We start from the raw sequence: 19946 nt of genomic DNA on the forward strand, positions 1-19946 counted from the left end.
GGACTTCCGCCATGCCGTGGGCCCCACTAAGCATCTCAGAGTAGTCATCAGGAATTACTGCATGCCATGCCCCGTGTCCACTTCAAAAACAAAGCCAGTCACTGGTGGCAATGGCTTTGGTCTTCAGACATGTCATGGCCAATTGGTCACTAACTATGGCCAGTGGCTTTTCATCAGGCACTAAAGTTATGTCACAATTATTTTGTCCCAACATGTTGTCACTTTTGAAAAAATAAAAAAGGTGGATACATTTACACAAACTATGCAAAAGCACTCTTTCGGGTCCAAGCAGCCACTCACTGCACACGTTTGGTGAAAATCTGTCCTGTGGTTCAGGCTGTAGCGACAAGCAAACTAGTTTTCCCATTCAATTCTATCTGGGTTTTTAAATGTTTGGAACCTCCTACAACTATGCCACTCCTTGATGAATCTGCACAAAACGTCCCCCCAGAAATTCGGAGTGCAGTCTACATTTTCTTTTGAAAAGTTTTGTGCATATTTGTCAAATGGTACCAAAATCATCAGCTGCCATAAAAGTGCTATTCCTATGAAAAAGCCAATGTAACCATAAATACAGTAAACCCTGCAATGTATACACATGTTGGAACGTCTGCAAACATTTGTCAAGTTTGTGAATATCATTCCAATGTCCCAGAACATCTGAGACAATCGGAAAAGAAAACACGCGTTTTGTGGCCCTTTTCTACACATATTCAACCTGACCACCCCCCCTAACTCCCCAACAGTATTTCATTTGTAAGACAAGTGCACTCTTGTGTTTTTTACTATTCATTCACTGTAACATTCACAGACAATGGGCACACTTTTTAAAATCCAACATGGCATGCATTTAGAAAGTTTTGATAGACCTCACCTTTTCCAATTGACCAATCAGCTCCCGAGTACGATGCCCACAGAAATAACGTGGCCCTCTGATTGCTCTAGTGATGTCTGCAAAGACACTGAACCAGTTACTGAATCGCACATCAAACCGAAATATTGCGAGCATTTTAAAAAAATCTGCTAGACGGATTAACACCAAATTCACGAAAGCATGCCTTTGGGACCAGGTGAATGCTCCTCACACAAGTTTGGTGGAAATCCGCCAGGCAATTTGGGAAGTATCCAAAAGCAAACACTTTTTCCCAGTCAAGTCTTTTCACATTTCAAAAATGTTTTAGTCTCCCCTACAACTTTGCCCCGTATACAAACCCTCACCAATCTTTGCAAAAAAGTTGTCAGATCTATATTTCTTTTGCAAAGTATTCTGAAGATTTGTCAAGCAGCAGTAAAAGTTATATGCCGCCCCAAAACTCCTATTCTTATGGATAAGGTCTCTAAACTACAACTATTTCATAATGCTCATGAAGAGTGAGTTGATGGGTTGGTATCGGCAGGATTGAATGGTATACACTGACATTTTAAATGTCACTAAATGGCTGACGATAAAGACAATTTACATTTCAAACCAAAATAAGTCAAAGGAGAGCACTGGGGATTAGGTTTGAACCCATAACGTATGGCTGCTTGCTTCCAGCCATGTGCTCTAACTTCTACTCCACCAATGTTCTGGCTATGATGTGCATCAGAGTTTGCATGTGCCGGAGACTTGTGGCTCATATGGATTTTAGTTTTTGGACCGGAATTATGACCCTAGCTCAATGACATGGTGACACCCAATAGTGAAATTATGGGAAGCACCTTGCAGCCATGTCGGGTGAGGAAACGGAGTGCCTTTTTTAAATGAATCTCTTAATCACAATAACCCAGATGATCTTTTAACACATTACAAACAGTGGGTACATTTGACTAGAATGTAATTACAATTAGAAGTTCAGTTACATCCATTACAAAATGCCCTTCCACCCTCCTTCTGTGTTGATTTATTTTTTCTTTGGCACATGAGTTGTGTGTTCTCTCCTGGCTGGTGATATGAATTTTTGAATACATTACGAGCATGCTTCATGTTGCAGCATCAATTTGAATGTAATAAATAATACATATATCATGAATGCATCTCTTCCCCTTGCTGTCGTTTCCTTGTGGATGGTGCCTTGCTTTATCTCATGCATAGTTAATCTTGTGTTGGAACAGTGGCTGTTCTGACGTGTAAATGTATGCACCTCACAGATTGCAGCTACAGGAACAGATGGCAATGAGATTTGGAATACCTTGCTGGAAGGGCCGCAGTCTTTTCCCATTTGACTTCAGAAAGTATGTGTTTCATTAGTTGAGAATCTATGAGTCCATTCTAGGAACAGCACAGGTTATTTAAAACAATAACAGTACTCGAATGTTCTTGGAGAATGTATCTTCTTGAAGCACCCTCTGTTTCCCTATATCCAGCCTCAATTACTGGAGTCAATCTGAAGAAGACCTAGGGGCTGTTCCTGACTCGTGTGTGCTCTAGCCCCATTGGTTCACCTTTGGAAGGGATGCAACTATGGAAGGATACCTTAGAAAATAAAGTTTCCTGGTTCACCCTTTTGAAGAGATGCGTGATCACTTAGGTTTCCTTGTCTTGCAGGGAAAATGGGAAGTGGGAGTGAGTTTGAGCTAATCCTAAGTAAAGCACTTCCAGATGCAGCTGAGAGAGGAACTGTGATCTATGTGGATGATGTTCTAATAAAAAATGAAGACTTAAAAAGTCACTTCAATTAAATTAGACATGTGCTCGGTTAGTTGCAATAGGATGGAGCAAACGTATCTTTACAGAAAGCACAGTGTGGTGTAGAAATAGGGTAAACATTCTAGGGCATGAAGTAACAGAGTATGGGTTAAATCCACAAAAGAAAAAGGTGGAAGCCAGTCAGAAACTAAAAGATCCCACCAATTTGAAAGACCTAAAAAGCATGTTAGGAATGACAAGTTACAACAGGAAATTCATTGAAGATTATGCAGAAATCAGGCAACCTGGGACTAAATTACTGAAGCAGGGAGTACCCTGAAATGGGAACAGGAACAAACTGAGGCAGTGGCCAAATTAAAGGGCTGTTTGATGAAAGCCCCATGTTTGGCTTATCCAATAAAGAGCCAGGAGATCTTTATAGAAATAGGTTTCACAGATCGATGTATGTCAGCAGTCCTTGATCAAAAACACGATGTAAATAAGAAAAGCACTGATATGCCAGTTAGGCATAGTGACAGGTAGATGCTAAATTCAGCTAATGTGAAAAAGCACGTTTGACCACTGTCTCAGCATTGCAACATTTCCACCCCATTATTCAAGGGGAATGGGTGATTGTTTAAACAAACCGCCAGCCTTTACAATTTTTACAAAGCAACAGAAACAGGTCAGGGAATTCGGCCCAGTCAAGAATCCCATCATGGACATTAGCATTGCAAGGATTCCCAGCAGAAGTAAGCAATGGACAGAATAAAAATAGTCCAGATGCCAAGGGACTGGCAGACTAACATGATTGGGCAGCTGTGCGTGAGGCTGAAAACACAGAGCTAGAGACACATTTAACTGAATGTGTACAATGCCTGCACTGGGCATTCAATGAAAAAATGTGCAAGGATCTCCCAACTGCGTATGTAGATGCATTTGCATATTACGTAGGAGATGATTCTGTAAAAGGAATACGTGGCAGGAATAGGAAATGACAAGGTCAAGTGTAATGGTATTCCAAGAGTAAGCTAGAGATTAGGACCCAAAGGCAGTCAAGATGCACAACTGGCTGCCATTTATAAAGCAATATCCACAGTGGCAGAAAATAAATTCAAACAACTAATTTTGGTCAGTGATTCTGATTAAGCCCAAAATAGTTTTGTGTAATATTTACCCGGGTGGAAATTGAGAGGACTGATTGCTTATAACAACAACAAAAAATACTGAAATATGGCAAAATGATTCAAGCCATAGATAAACTTGTTTCAGAAAATGACATCATCATTTAATGGCGGAAAATACAGGGCCATCTGAAAACACCAGGGGAAGACAAGGAAGGGACTGAAATGGCAAAGTTGTTTCCTATTGTGCACCTACTGGGTGAAATCCAGGTGGATGCAATAACACATCCCAAATCTCAAGGAACAGTTAATCAGTCTGTGGCGCAGTGGAGCTTTGATACTCCTGATCAGGACTTGGTCAAGGCACAAAAAGAAGACGGAATTATGGGTTTGTTATATAATCAATTGCTTGATGCAGAACAAACTGAGAAGGACTGTAAAGGGAAACAAGAAAGGATGGTGTAGTTAGAGGACAAAAAGAAAATTCAATTGCAGGATGGACTGATGATTCGGGAATCTGTGTCAGGCCAAATTCAATGGGTGATACCATTGTCATTTCGGCGACTGATGCTAAATAATGCTATGATGCCATAACTGCAGGCCAAAGAGGTTCTAAAAAAATATGCCTATTAGCCACACATGTCCAAAGATGTAGAGCTCTATACACGGGTATGCTTGGCGTGTATGCAGTTTCAACTTACTTCCGCTACACACAGAGTGCCATTTATAAAAAGAGGTCTGACACTTCCTTGGTCAGATTTGCAATTCATTTTTGTAGGTCCCATGTGAAGGTCAGCACGGGGAAATAGGTATTTGTTGACGGTCACTAGTTTAATGTCCAAATGGCTGGAATGCATTCCGCCACCAGATTGCAGTGTGCAAACGGCAGACACTTTGCTGGTCAACCATATTTTTTCTAGGTTTGGTTTACCTCAAAGGATAGAATCAAACCGTGTTTGTCATTTCACCAGTGCAGTGATGAAAACAATGTGGCAAATCCTGCATGTAAAAAGGAAATTGCTGATTTTATACTGGCACTCTTCTTCTGAGGGTGTGGAACATTGCAACAGGTCAATTGTTGATATTGTAAAGAAGTTTGTAGTTGAGGCAGTGTCTAGTTGGGATTTGGTGCTATTGGCTATCAGGTCAACACCATCCAGATCCACAAACCTCAGTCCGGTGAGATTCTAACAGAAAGGAAGGTGTTTTCTTTACAACATTTACTGTACTGGACAAATGAACAGGTTATGCAAAATACAGCCTTAATTCATAAATATGAGGATGAGCTGAAAAAGCACTTGCAACATGCATTTGTGTTTGTACAGTGACATTTAAAAAGAGCTGCTGACAGTGCAAAGTAATACTATGACAGGAAGGCATCTGTAAGAGAACACGACGTAGGTGACCAAGTCTATATGTTTGACTTTGGGAAAGGTAAACATAAAAAATGCCAAATTCCTCACATCCTGGCTTGGGTCATTTATAAATGTTGAATAGATTTTACCTGTGGTTTACCAAATTGCTATGAAGGAAGGAGATATGACTATGGAACAATCTGTCCATGTTAACCAAATGAAGCCATTTCACCCAAAGCATGAAGTGAAAAGGCTTGAACAGATTGTAGAGGCTAATAGCGAGTAAAAGGTGTAGTTGTATTCAGGAAATGAAGCACAGTTAACTCAAAGAGGTTCACCATAGCAAGTACTCAGGTATGAATGTAGCTATTAACTTAATTAAAAAAGGTAAGTAACTGTGAGTACATTTTTAAGAGTTATGTAGAAAGGTGGGGAATGAAACAGGTGAATATATAAGTCGAAATATGAGCACAAGATATATAAAAAAAAGATATATCATAGGGCAGCAATAGCTGCCCTATATTTAAGGTGAGTCGGACACCCACACTAACCACTCAAAATTCCATTGCTAGTAAGTTTTGATTCCAGCATTGGTTTTGACTGAAATTTCACAAGTGATTAAAAACTTGTGCCCCCCCACCCCAAGACTGCAAAGTTTCGTAAAGATTTGTTTTCAGATTTCTTTTCTCCAGAAGTGGGTCTACTTCCCGTTCATTTTCCCATAGGCAAACGGGGTCAATGCTTGGCAAAGCGCACAGCCCAAACCGCTGGATGGATTTGGACCAGGTCTGAGACTACTTGTACACAAAGCATTGATTTGGGATCCATGCATGGGTAATGGTTAGTCTGTGCAGTAGTTATTTAAATATTTGATGGAGAAGGGGATTTACCCAAAACTGGAGGTTTTAGAAGTGAGACAACTGCCATCTTGTTTTTCTCTCGATGCGAGAGATATCTGCAGCTATAACCAAGGATATGGGTGAATGAAACGCAGGAAAAAAACTATTTGCAGGTCAACAAACATGAAACTGCCATCAGGCTAGATTTGGGGGTGGCTAGAGGACACCAAGTGAAATCTGGGAGTTGCAGGGGTCTATGACTGAGTTTGTCATATAAAGCTTTCTGTAGCCTTGGCTATAGCCTCCCATGGCCGACATCTAAAAGGAAACTGCATCTCAGAAACAGCATATATTGTGTGGGAAATGAATAGGGCAGGGGAGGTGAGGAGGCCATCTGGGGGTCGGGAGCTGGCAAGGATTAATGGGGCACTTGGTGAGGGCATGGAAAACATTTTGTTTTCGGCCGTTTTGCTGATAAAGGTGGCTATAAAGGACTACCAATAGCTGAGGGTATGTGTAGTTCAGTACACACTGTTCCAGTTTTTTTTTTAAAAAAGATATTTTTACAGCTATAGTGATGTTGGGGTGAAAAATCACTGTCCATATTGACTCAATTGTCATCCAGGTCTCCCATCTATGCAGTAACCGGCACAGACCCGGCTTAGGGGTCAGACTATTCAATCCATGTTGCCCGATAAATGATCCAAATTTACAAGACCAGAAACAGGCTGGCCCTTTCCTTGCTTTGATGCTAAGAAGGGTCAGTCCCACTTTGAAACTAAGCAGCGTTAGTCCTAGTTACTGCATGGATGGGCTACCGAATGGGAATCCAAATTATTTTATTTTTTGAAACCGTGCTAATGTCACTCCTTGAAAATGTTGTACTCAGAGACCATTTTCTGCCTTTTGTTGAATTGAATTCTGGTATTTGTAGTGTCCCAGTCAATAATAACAAAAAAAATGGTATTTTTACAACAACTGCGGGTTTCCCATCACGGCATTAAATTAGTCGAATCCTGGTGGGCTACAAAGTGAGGAAGGGGTCAGCCCCCTAAGGCCATGTTTCCTAATAAATGAGCCTACCTTACAAGCCCACTTAGAGAAACAAACATAAGGGGGCTAGATCCTTCCTCGGTTTGAAACTAAGCAGGCTCGGTTCTGGTTACTGCATGGATGGGAGACTGTCCACAGTCCCAAATGCATTCTGTTTTCTTAGTTTTAAAGATCTCATAAAACACGGCATCTTCATTATGTATTTGTTAACCATGCTACTGTCATACCTTGAAAGTTTTGTACTCAGACACCATTTGTTTGCCTGCTGCTGAACTGCATTCTGGTAGTTATAGTTTCACAGTCAAGATTGGTTGGAAAATGCCACAATTGTACACTTTTTGCCTAGCATAGTTCTATAAGGATGTATATATTGGAGTGACACTATGGTATGTGTAATTTTCAAGTTAGCTTTATAAAGCAGAGTATTGTTGAAAACCAGACATGGGGGTGAGGAGTTGAATTGATGAGAGGGCAAGTAAGTCATGTGTATTTGCCCAAAATGTGACAAGAAAGTTTGCAATCCTGCACACTGGTGCAGTTATTTTCCTCTGATTGTGGATGTTTTTTAGGGCACTAGTAAAGGACACATGTGGGTGCAAAGTGTAAATTTGTTTCAGGTGGCGTAGGCAATCCCTTGGGTTTTTTTGAGGTTGGCAAGCTTACTCAAGTATTTGGCTGCTAGGATTTTACTCAGGTTGTCATGTTCCTAGTGCAGATGTGTACTCAGAAGAAAAGTACTTGTTTCGTATTGGGATTTTGTTTTCCAGGGAATATTTCATGACGATTGATGATATTTTGGCTAAAGGGGCAAAAGTACCTGGGCGAATGTTATTGTTGCAGTTGGCCATTTTGTTCCCTTTTTACGTGCTGCTTGAAACTGGTTAGTTCGGGTTGTGCAATGTATGACAACCGTCACAAACAGACTGACAATAAAACAAGGGGCTTGTAGCACGCTGCTTAACCAAGGTGTGTGATCCTCTGCAATTAATGTAACAAGGCATTAACTAAAAACTTTGGGAGTTCTCAAAGCCTGCAATATTTAATACATACAAACAAATGGATCTTTTTACAGCTGCATTGACCTCGGGGGTGAAAAATCACTGGTGAAGAGATGTCTCTCATGCATGCAATGCAGTGATTGGTTTTTGCTATGGGTGCAGAAAGTACCCGGGTGTATGTTATTCCATTTCTCTGCTGCTTAAATGTGGTTAGTGGGGGTTGTGCAGTGTATCACAACAGTCACCAAGAGACTGGTCATAAAACAAGGGGCTTGGAGCACAGACGGGACATTTTGGCGCGGCCAGTTTGATCACGCCGCTATGATATGACCGTTTCACCACAAGTCCCTTTGGACATGCCCAGTTAGATGGAGACAGTTGGGCACAAGGACCTCTCGGAGCAAGGATGTTTTGGCGCAAGAGGTCGCAATTGGAGTGGAATGAACCTGCAGGCACCTTTCATTTTGTATCTCTCAGTGAAGGGATGTTTTGGCATGAGAGGTCACAATTGGCATGAATCTGCAGGCACTTTGCATTTTGTAATATGGATTAAACATGAAAACATGTATTTACTGCAACATTATAAAACAGGATGAGAAATGCATGACACTGTTGTTGCAGGATTTAATATGTATTAAACATGAAACACATTTCTGTACTGCAACATTATAAAACAGAATGGAACTCGTATGACACCATCTCTGGGCAACATTATAAAACTGAAAAACCAAAATAAAAACACATTTGTGCTGAACGCTGCCTTTGAGAACCTTGGCGTGCAGGAGATCGAGATGTAGCACTTAACAATTATGCTACAATGATATTATTGTTTGCATTCTCCCAAGTTTCTTACTAAAATTAGACATGTTAAATTGTGGGCGAAGTATAAAATTTATGAACCAATAAGTGATGACCACTGGCCGTGCCCACTGTGTATTATACAACTCTAACCAGCCACTAGCTATGGCCTTAGCCACTGTATATTATATACAGTAACCGGCCACTAGCCATTGTCTTCAACTCAATACTAGCCAGTGTCACAGCCTTTGGCTGTGCCAACTGTATATTCTAACATATTAATGGGCACTAGCTATGGCCTTTAGCCATGGCCACTGACTACAGCTTTCAACGTAGTCCACTGTGTGATTTAAAAGGATGTATGTGAAAATACCAAAAGAGAAAGGTGCGCACCAAAAAAAAAAGAAATGAATTTGTTCATGAAGAACAAGAATTTTGGATTGGCGAATTAATGTAGTATTACATGTGCGGGCATACAAGCTATTAAATTATGAGTTAAAAGTGAAGTTAGCATGCAGAATTAACATTAGAACAGAGGTATGTTGCATAGTCGTGTGTGATGAACTCCCGTGTCTCCCTGCAATGCCACTTCCCTTCACTTACAAGGGTGGGAACCAGTGCCACAGGGTCCATTTCTTTATTTTTTAATTTCTTTATTTGTCTGCCTGTGTGATAGCGGAAGACACCCCCAAACCACAATCCTATAAAGCGAACAAGGTAGTGCGCTATCCACATCCTTAGTCTGCCTGTTCCCTATAATGAGATTGTACAGTGTAATTGTTTGACATTTTTGGCTGTACAAAAAGTTACTGCAGCCGAAATTCGAACAATTATACCATACGTTCTTTTTTTAACTTTTTCTATGGATACCTTTTACAACAGTGATGGGCTACTGAGCATGGCTTTTAACCATGCACATTGGCATGTTGTAACACTAACCAACCACTAGCAATGGCCTTTGGTGCTGGGCAGTGACCCCAGCATGTGTCATGGCCAAGTCCACGGCCTAAATTGTTCTTAAGGTAATCAATGTTTTCATGAGCTAACTTATAAATGATGTTATGCCTAGTTCCATTATTGACATAATCAGTTATATACAATGTGATTAGGGTTGTCACCATTGATGGCATCAGTGATGTGATTTGTAATGTCATCAATGTTCTCATACAACATGTAATTAGTGCTATCATCAGTGATGTGATCTGTGTTGTCATCATTTTAGTCATAGGCTGTGCAACAGTGGGCGCAAAGATAAGGTTGCTTTAGATGAACTTCAGGGGTTTAGTTGTGTTAATTTCTCACCATAATTTCTGTGCAACTAAGTTTCTTTCTTGAATATATATATAAGCAACAAAAAAAAAGAATCAAAGTGAGCAAAGAGTTACAGATTGGCATTTATTTAGTTTGGTAAGTGTTGCAGGTTGGTGTATGATTAGATTAGTAGGTGTTTTGAATGTATGCTGAATCTTTGTTGCAAATATTCATTTTTTTCTATCTTTTTTATTGAAAATCCTGTGTTGAATTGTGTTATGTTTAACCTGCATGCTTATTGATAATGAAAGATGAAAAGAGGTGCCATTTTGTATTTCATACTTAACCCATGTGTTATTTACAGGTGGTCAAGGAGAAATATCCTTGAATTGTCATTGTATATTTTATATTTTATATTGCTTTATCCACAGTTTTATTTTAGGTAAACTTGAAAGGAAAGATAAAATGAATAGGTTTGGTGTACTTGATTCTTAGTCTTTTTTTCTTTTGATTTACAGATTAAACTATTGCCTCTCTAGTGCTTCTGGAGATGGCCACAAGATCCTAGGACCTTGGAGTCTGCCAGATGAACAGGAGTCCCCGGGACAAAAAGCTCTGGAGCAGAGAAAAGGGGAAAAGATGGACGACTAGAGGACCCAGAGGGTCAAAGTCACTCTTTAGGACTCATGATGGATGTGCCACCACCAATCTAAGGGAGGTGGCTTTTACAGACAACCTACTTATCTCCATCTGTCCAAATTGAAAGCTTTCTTCGCAGATTTTGTTCCTCTTTAATGCATGGTCATTGAGTTTGGGAGTAAGTCATTTTTAACACAGATATTAATGTCAACCTGTTTAATTCTACTACAGCCAACCAGTGCTGGATAGGGAACAGTCAAATAGCATAAACACAATGTGGAAATATCAAAAGTTTTCATATTTTGTTATTCTTCTTTTCAGCAAAAGGACTTGATATAGTGTTGTCTTAATAATCTATTTCATGAAACGTTAAATTTGAAACAAGGATTGTGGTTAAAAAAAGAAAAGAAACAGAAAAGATCAAAGAGTTTATCAAATGATACAAAAAATAAAAATCTCAACAACAAAAAGCTTAAAGAAATAATTCATGAATACATATTTGCTATCACATGCTATCACATGACATAACTGCTTGTTAAGTATACACTTTGCAAACAATAGCTGGTGATTTTTTAGTTAAAAAAAGAAACAGAAGCTCTTGCTTTTTCACAAACATATACAAGATCACATACCATAGCCGAGATGGTTGTGTGTTTCTTTAGGAGCCCATAGATAGGCCAGGTCTCAACAGAAACAAAGGGGGGAGTAGGTAGTGAAAATGGGACTCCAAATCTCAGCCAGGACAGAGTTTTATCAAAAACCCATACTTCTGACAGTAAGGTGTGATGCTCTGGTGTGAGACTGTGATGTGAATCTGATGTGAGTCAGTACTTCGAATTTCATCATAAAAAACAATAAGCAAAAAGAAAAAATGAACCTAACTTTGCATGATAGCCATACCATAGCATAGTGCACCACAGCATGGTATAGCATTGCCTAAGTTGCAATGAGGCTTAATACTAACAAATAATAACCCCTAAACACTAATCTACAAAATCTCTAATCCCCTGCTAATATTTACAGCGCAGTCCCTAGCTCGTTGGTGCAAAGTAGTGGTGGAAATTGTTTGTAGAAATTGGCTCATTGTATGAGATTTGCAAACACAGGCCCTACAATGTTGCTTGGAAAAATAAACATACAAAAGATGCTTTGCATGAAGCTGTGAGATGAGGGATTCAAAAAAAGGCACGTTGTTAAAGATAGCCCATTGTTCATGTTCTGTTGCAGGAAGCCAGCATAGAAAAATGTAACTTGCGGCATCCATTTTGCTCCCTGCAGCTCTGTGGCAGGCAAAACATGTGTTCTCTGTAAGTTTACAGGAGGTTTGATTATTCAGAGGGGGTGTCTTAGTGGCATGTGACATCACAGTCAGAGGCAGGCATTTCTTACACTTTCTATGGGCAAACATACATTTTATGGGCAGATCACAGAGAGGCCTTAAAATGGAATGTGCAGAGACAAGTAGGGCTTTCTGTCGGAATATTGAGCTGTCTGTAGCTGTTTTCTGAGTTTCTTTCCAAAAGGGAGAGAAGCAGTGGAGAAAGAAGTGTGCAATGAGGGGGAGACAGTTGTGTTGTAGAGGGCAAGGGCGGACTGAACCGATGCTCCACTGACTTTGCTGTTGTGAATATTTTGAGCATTCTTTATGTGAGCATAAAAGTACAAGTGAGGTGTGACTAGTTTTACAATTATAAACGCAGATAGCTCTTTTCAAGTGTTGTTTGCTCTGTCTGAGAAACAGACCTCACGCATATAAACTGAAAGCTCAAGGCTCTGCTAAAGTGAACAGTATGTTTCAAGGTCATTAGATAGTAAAGTTTTGAACTGCAACACTAAAAGTGTAATTGAAGCTCATTGTGGAAAAGCTTTTATCGCGGGGAAATAATTAATATGAAATGTGCTTGTGGATATGTTTTAGCCTGAAGAACAGAATCTGCAATCAATGCAAAAGAGAAAATATGAAATAGCGATGTGTGCTTTCATTTCTGTATAACCTCATAATTAACTATTCCTTGTAAAATGACTGAAAAGAATTAGATCAGCTTTTGGTCTATTTATTGTGTGTTCTTATAACTTATGATGGCATATAGACAGGCATAAAGCTAAGCAGGTGATTTTACTACCGCTGATGGTAAAAAAAAAACAATATTCACCAAAACGCTGTGAACTGGGGCAGATCTTAAAGAACTGGTTCCCCATATTAGACTCTTTGGGTGACCTGGTAAGTCTATGTTGAGTCTCCTTCCACCAATGAAATGTCACCAACGAAATACCACTAAAGTAGAGAAATTGGGTCCTAGTGCACACCAAGTCTAGTTTTTAGATTTCCGCTCATGATCCCAATATAAGAATAACACCGGGTAGTCCTGCATCTCTGGGGTCCACGAAAAACCCCTACAGTCTTCTTAGAGGTATGCATGCATGTGTGTGATTGTGTATGTTTCCATGCATGTGTTTGTGCAGGTTCTTTCATTGCTTCGCTATCATCAATGTTCCCACAGTAACATAAAGGCAGTCAATTAGAGGATGATTACGAAGCATGAGCAAGCCTTAAGTTAAGGTTGAGCTAAAAGCTTGAATGAATTTGTATCAGTCGAAGCCCAATAGAGTTGGTTTGGGGGAGGATCCAAACTAAATGTAACAATGCTTAATTTGTCTTATTTTCTGTTCCAATCAGCTCAAGCCAGCTCAAAGCATAGACAGAGTCAAACTGTTTTTGATTGGTTTGAACAAGATTATAGGTCTACTATCAAAATAAAAGTCAAGGGCATGAAACCAAAATAATATCTAATGGAATAAGAGCATACAGGAGTAGCAGCCACCAATTTGATCTGAAGGCAAGGTTCATAGCTATCAACCCATGTCAACAGTGAGCTTCAAATTATTTCAATTAGGCACACTTATTTGAATCTACATCCCTAAAATTAGCTTGAATTGGATTGATGCTGAGATCAGTAAATCAAGTTAAGTACTAGTAAGAAATATGAAGTTGAATGACTTAGACTAGGTGCTTATATAACCTCTAGGTCAGGGACACGATGAGCCTTGCTGCTTGTTCTGGATCAGTTGTCATTGTTGGATTTGATATTTTGGGCAGCCCAGATACAATCTTACAAGCACTATTGCTGTAGCCACTTCTACCTCATAGTTCATGAGAAGAAAAGGTAGAATGTGCTTGAGCATCTGGATTTAATTTCTTAGATAGGTATCATGTTTGCTTATTGAAGTAGAGCTTATCTCCCATGATGATGCATAGATGTTTATCCCTAGATGTCAGGGAGGGGAGGGTGTCCTTGAGTAGGTAGCCGGTCGAAGGCGATGGGGTGTAAAGGCAGATAATCTCAGTGTTATTCTCAGTAGATCATCCAATATTGTATATGTGCTAGGTATGTAGTGATATTTTGAAAGATGGAATTGATCACCTCTAAATTAAACACCAATTGGTTGTGTGTCGTTCATGTGGAAGCATAATGAGAAAGCTTTAATGATATGTATCAATGATTGAAAAGCATGTGAGCAAGGATTGAGCCCAGGGGTGGCACTCTGCATTGACAGAGAGCAAGAGAGGACAGAGCTCAAACTAATCTGAGATTCTCATACTTCCAAAAAGTGTGAAATCCATTTTAAGGACTATTCTTGTAGGAACATCAAACATTGCAGTCTATTTAACATGATGTGGTGCTTGCTCATCTCCAATCAGGCAGAGCAGGCCAAAAGGGAACAGGGTGACTGTAATCTTGTTATCCAGTGATGTCTTGAGGTCTTATTTCACTGTCCCACTATATTGGTCTCAACCTGAGTGTTGATGAGGGTCATTGGGTGGCAGCATAAAATGTACCATCTATGTCAAAGGCAGGTCTCATCTGATATGTATGCTGTAGAAAAGTGTCTGCCATCACTAAGTACCCAATTGCTGAACCTGCTTCAAGGCTAGTGTGAATGGAGAAGTGCCAACCCCAAAGGGTGAAACATCCTATAATTTAGGGCATCTATTTTTCCAGAGGAAAGTTTTAAAGGCAAAGTGGTATTGCTGGATTTCACACGAATGGCATAGTTTAAGAGAGCACCGTGGTTAAATCAATCGAGCTCAATGAAACTCAGGGAGAGCCAGAAGGAGGCTAAGAATGAAGGAGCAAGTTGAAGAACAGTGCATCAATCTTTATGATATGATATTATAACGTGCCTATACACAAGTGTTGCACTTTGGTGGGGTGCTGTCATTTCCATTGCAGTCTCTAAGCTGGGCATCTTTGTATGGGAGTGAATATGTCACATTCTTTGGACAGATGGGTGTGCTGGAAGGGGGTACAGGGAAAATGCTGAGATAGATTTGACATAGCATTCACTTACCTCTGCCAGGGTTTCTGAGACCCTTGGCACAATCGCATTCTCTGTGCAGGTTTAGGTCGTAAAACGAAAATGGGGGACCCATTAACATTCCAATTGAATGTGGTGTCACCATAAATTATCATACGAAGGTGCCCACTGAAAAAGTGGGGGGACTCCTGATAAAAGCGAGTGGGACTCTGTGTACCCCGGACTTCAAACCTAGTTCAGAGAACTCACAACCTTGAATGGAATCCTCCCCAGGGGTACCAGTACCCCTAAAATTCCCCAGAATGTAAGTGAGACACTCAGTATGCGACACAGTCCAAGCACGCAAGCACCGGTTTCCATGCGTGTGATCTGTAAAATCACAAGATCAGTTTTGTGACCTTCCCGTTCGACTCTGTTTCCCAAGTATGTTCAGTGGGGCTAATCTTGTTCCAGTCAACGAGTAAAGACAAAGTCTCCCTGATACCTGAAGTCCCATATTGTACTTGCATTTGGGTTGTCCATTCACCTTGAACGGGTGTGGCTCACCTGTTACAAAATGGCTTCAGGAGAGACAAATTAAAGACCTGGTTTATCCTTTTCCAACCTATAGATAGTTTCACAACGTCAACAGGATTAACCTTAATGATGGGAACATGTTAAAAGCATGTTGGTCAGGGCTTAAGCAGAACTACATGAGATGGCAGGTATGTGGGTGACATTCCGTGTAAGGATGTGTCTCTGATCTCTCGGAGTCTGCATTTTGTTGGAGTCCCTCCAGGCCTTTTAAAGAAAGATTCTGGATGACTAGTTTACGATCTTCACTGATGACCTTAAGATGGTCATTTTGCAGAGGCATCGGTGACAAAGAACAGGAACTTTTAGGGACAATGTATGGGTTGAAAATGAATAAGCAAGAAATAGGCCCAACCCAATAGTTATGTGAAAATCATGACTAAATAGAAACTCAGCTGTTTACAGAATTTGCTTCTAGTTGTCTCTAGTTCTAACATTGGTCAAGATCCAGGTTGAGGTTTTTAATTTGCTTGTTATCTTTCTACAGGTTGCCCCAAAATAGCTTTAGGAACCTTTTGCAAAAAGCAATGGGCCTCATTACGAGTTTGGAGGTAGCCATGCCGTTTCTACTGGCATGGCTACCCCCAAACTCGGGTCCGGGTCCCGAAAAATGGGAATTACTGGGCCATTCTGACCATTGCAAGCCCGGTAATTCCTATTTGCGGGACCCGGACCCAGTACGTCCTCATTCCCATTTGAACCCCCATAGGGCTCAATGTGAATTGGGAGGATGGTAACAACGGTCCCATTGATAACGGGACCGTTGCTACCATCCTGTTCTGCTAGAGGGTGCTGCTCTGCACGTCTGGTATGACCAGGCGTCCAGAGCGGCACCGGCAAGCAAACTCGTAATGTTGCGGCGAGGTATCAACGGCGCAGGTAGCACTACCGGCGCTGTTGTTGCCTTACTGCAACACTTAAAATGAGGCCCATTAGTGCTACAGGACACCAAGCTTGCCCAATCTTGGCATTTAAACCTTTGCACTGCATTCTAGAGTCCAAAATCGAGTTTTCTGTCTCTGGGCAACTGGTGCCGCTTTTCTGTCATGGAGGCGCGATTCTCCTCTGCAAGCCTGCCTCTTTCCCCACATAGTTTCGCAGGAGAACGAGTGCCTCAAGCAAAACTGTGTTGCAGTGCTGCCGACTGTACGTCCTCACTCTAATTATTTCCTGTAAATAGGTACTTCAAATTATATAACATTTTTTTAAAATCACTCTGCAGTAAATTGCATATCTGTCTTTCATAATATAGCAGTTACTTGTTCCTTGCCAATCCAATCAAAAAACAAAAAAAAATAATTCTAACTTTTTTTTCTGAATTCATTGCTTCAGTATGGTTGAAGTGTTGTTGCCCTTGAAGGGGCTGTCAAGTTTAATTACTGAATGTTTCTGTGTGTAATTGTTACCTCTCAATCTCATCAAGCCCCAGATCATTGGCTGTGCTCCTTGCTCCCTTTCAGCTTCCCACATGAGTGGCATATTTGTAAACCAATAGGGCACTGGAATCTGAACCGCGGGCAGCAGGAGACCACACTCCATCAGTAGGGTCTGAAGGTTTCAGGCATCAGAAAACCATGGTGTACTTATAAAATTAATTGTTTTCTTTTTTCAAGACAGCTGCCCCTTTAGGAATAAGGGCACATTCTGGGCATATAAACACACTTCACGCAGCTTGACATGGGTTTATATCAGGGACGTCTTTTCAACAAAATGCCAGGTTTAGGGGAAGTAATATCACACAAGCTTGAGCTGTGATGATATCACAGGAAGTGATGTAATTTGATCGCACCGTGAAGTTACATTGCGGAAGTGATGAAACACGACCTTTTCACCTCTTGACAAAACAGGAAGTGGCATCACGTAGCATTGTTTCTACGAAAAATATGGTTATGATATCACTGTAATGTGATATATGTGTCATACAAGAATGGATCACCATATGCATTGTTAGTTTCAGTTTGTAATGGCCCATATTACCAAATTAGCGTGAATGCAAGCAGATGTCCAAGGCCATCGATAATGATGTGTTATTATGTAGCACTTATGCTTGAGCGCTTGATATAGAACAAATATACACGCAACATCACTCAACCTATGTTGGTACTCATTTATTAACCTCAGAAAGATGAAAGGCTGAGTTGGCCTTGCCGGGATTCGAACCTACAACCTGCAGTTCACACACACATCACAGCAGCGAGCGCTCAACCCACTGGCAATGCGTTTGCCTTGGAAGCAAGACAACGTAAGGCAAAACAGGTTCCTATCCCGCGCTTAGAAACCACTTCTGGTATTAAGCTTGTTGTAAATGAACAATTATGATCTCACGACAATAGTAAAATGAGCAATTACATGTCTGAATGTTCTCAAAGTCAGAATGGATACCATTAAACCTGTAACTGAGATTGGACATCAGGCCAGTTCATCTGCAGGTCTGGTGCAAAGTTGGCCACCTTCCAAGCCCGTGTGGATCCTTATTTTCAGGCTTCAGAGGTTGGCAAAATACATACCATTGGGAAGGTTCATAACCGTGTATTTAAGATTTTAGAGTAGCGCAGGGAAATCAGCACGCTCACACGACAACCCCGTACTCTGGGCACTCATTAACTCATACATGCAAACAAACATCCTGAACAGCCTGCAAGGGAGATAGGAAAGAGAGACACATTACAACAAAGCATTTATTCTGGCACAATGAAATCAAGGGCCACTTTACTTGCGTTGGTCAAACATTTCTACACTGTACACAAGCTATAAGGCACAAGGATTGTGTCAAGTGACCGAGGACACTGAGGCAACGGGGAAGAAACATGCTATAACTGTAACTTGTGAAAAGCAAAATACATACTCTGAAATGTATGCTTATTCTACTCTAAATGCTTTTTGGAGGTTTTTGTCTCCATTGTGAATTTGAGATGTTTAAGAACAGACTAAATCAGTGACTCATCTTCTGCAGTGTGCCTGAAATATACCTTTAATAAGTCTAGCAATTATTGTATAGAATTCCAGAGAGACAAATGATGTGTTATTCCTATTCTTTCTTATTTAGGGTCAATGATCAAAGTCTTGGACCCCTTTGTTTTTTTTAAGAGGCCTGAACGAGAAAATCAGCCACTCCAGAAACAATGAGCACAGGAGTAGCAAGGTACGACCACTGGCAACCCCCAAATGACGTCCCCGGTTTATATATCAATCAGTGAATGAAAATAGTGTTGTAATATCAAAGGAAAATGGAGGGATCAATTAAAATATGTTGTCGAAAAAACATCTTGTCAGTATCAAGTATATATGGAAACAAACTTTAGTTGTAGTGACGTTAAGGTGAACATTTAAAACAACAAAACCCCTGAAATTCCTTAATTTTGTGCTGCCCCTGGTTGTGCGGCTTATGACCACACAATGACTTCCCAAACTGTATTTAATAGATTAAACAATGCATATTCATCCATAAAGTCTGAGTTTTCTTTATGTCTATTCTTAAAAAAACTAAAAGCGTGGTTATGATATCTTATGAAATGACAATTATAACGCGCCTATACACAAGTGTTTCAAGGCGCGAAGAGCCAAGGGAGGGGAAACAAAGGGAAGACAGAGACAACGATCCTACTAGGGCAGGTGACATTGAGATCGCGCATGTGCAGGAGAGGGGTGCAAGGGGAAAAGTGCTGGGGAAGGGGAGGGAGCAGTGCAGTACATAGGATAACAGCAAGTGCTAGAAGTGGCTGTAGGCATACAGGAACAGGCCCCAAGTGCAAGGGTTGCCAGGGGAGCAGTGCAGATGTACAACTGGCAGAAGGGGACCTGGGCCCGAGATCAGAGGGTAGCCAGGTAGCCAGTGCAGATTCAGATTCAGCCAGGAGATTGGCAGGGGAGAGATGGAGAGAAAGCAGAAGCAACAAGGAAGGTCTTGAGGTGCTTCCACAGCCGGAGATGGTTCTCCTCAAGTTTCAGAGAGGCAGGGAGGCTGTTCCAGAGGGAGGCCCCAGCAGAAGAAATAGATCTACCACCAACTCGCTGCTTGGAAAAGCGACTAACCCTGAGGGAGTTGGAGGTGGATGAGCGAAAAGCTCGAGAAGGAAGATATTTAGGAAGGGAGACTTAAAGGTATTGAGGTCCCAGGCCCTAGAAGGCCTTGTGGACAATGCAGAGGGTTCTTGAAATAACTGTTCTGTGTCTGGAAGGAGGGGGTTATAACTTGGATGGAGACAACTTTAGGTATGGAACATGTAATAAAGGAATAAAAACATGTTTTACATTTCTTGTTTTTTTTAAAAAAAATTGAGTTTTTATTTTATGGGGGACAAAGGTGGGGAAAATTGCTACTTTAAATGACATCATTGTCATCACCATAAACAATGACATGCTGGATCTCATCACTGCTGTCATTACTATAT

The sequence above is a fragment of the Ambystoma mexicanum genome, chromosome 14, assembly GCF_040938575.1.
Source record: "Ambystoma mexicanum isolate Mex_15411 chromosome 14, UKY_AmexF1_1, whole genome shotgun sequence".
NCBI classification, from domain to species: Eukaryota; Metazoa; Chordata; class Amphibia; order Caudata; family Ambystomatidae; genus Ambystoma; species Ambystoma mexicanum.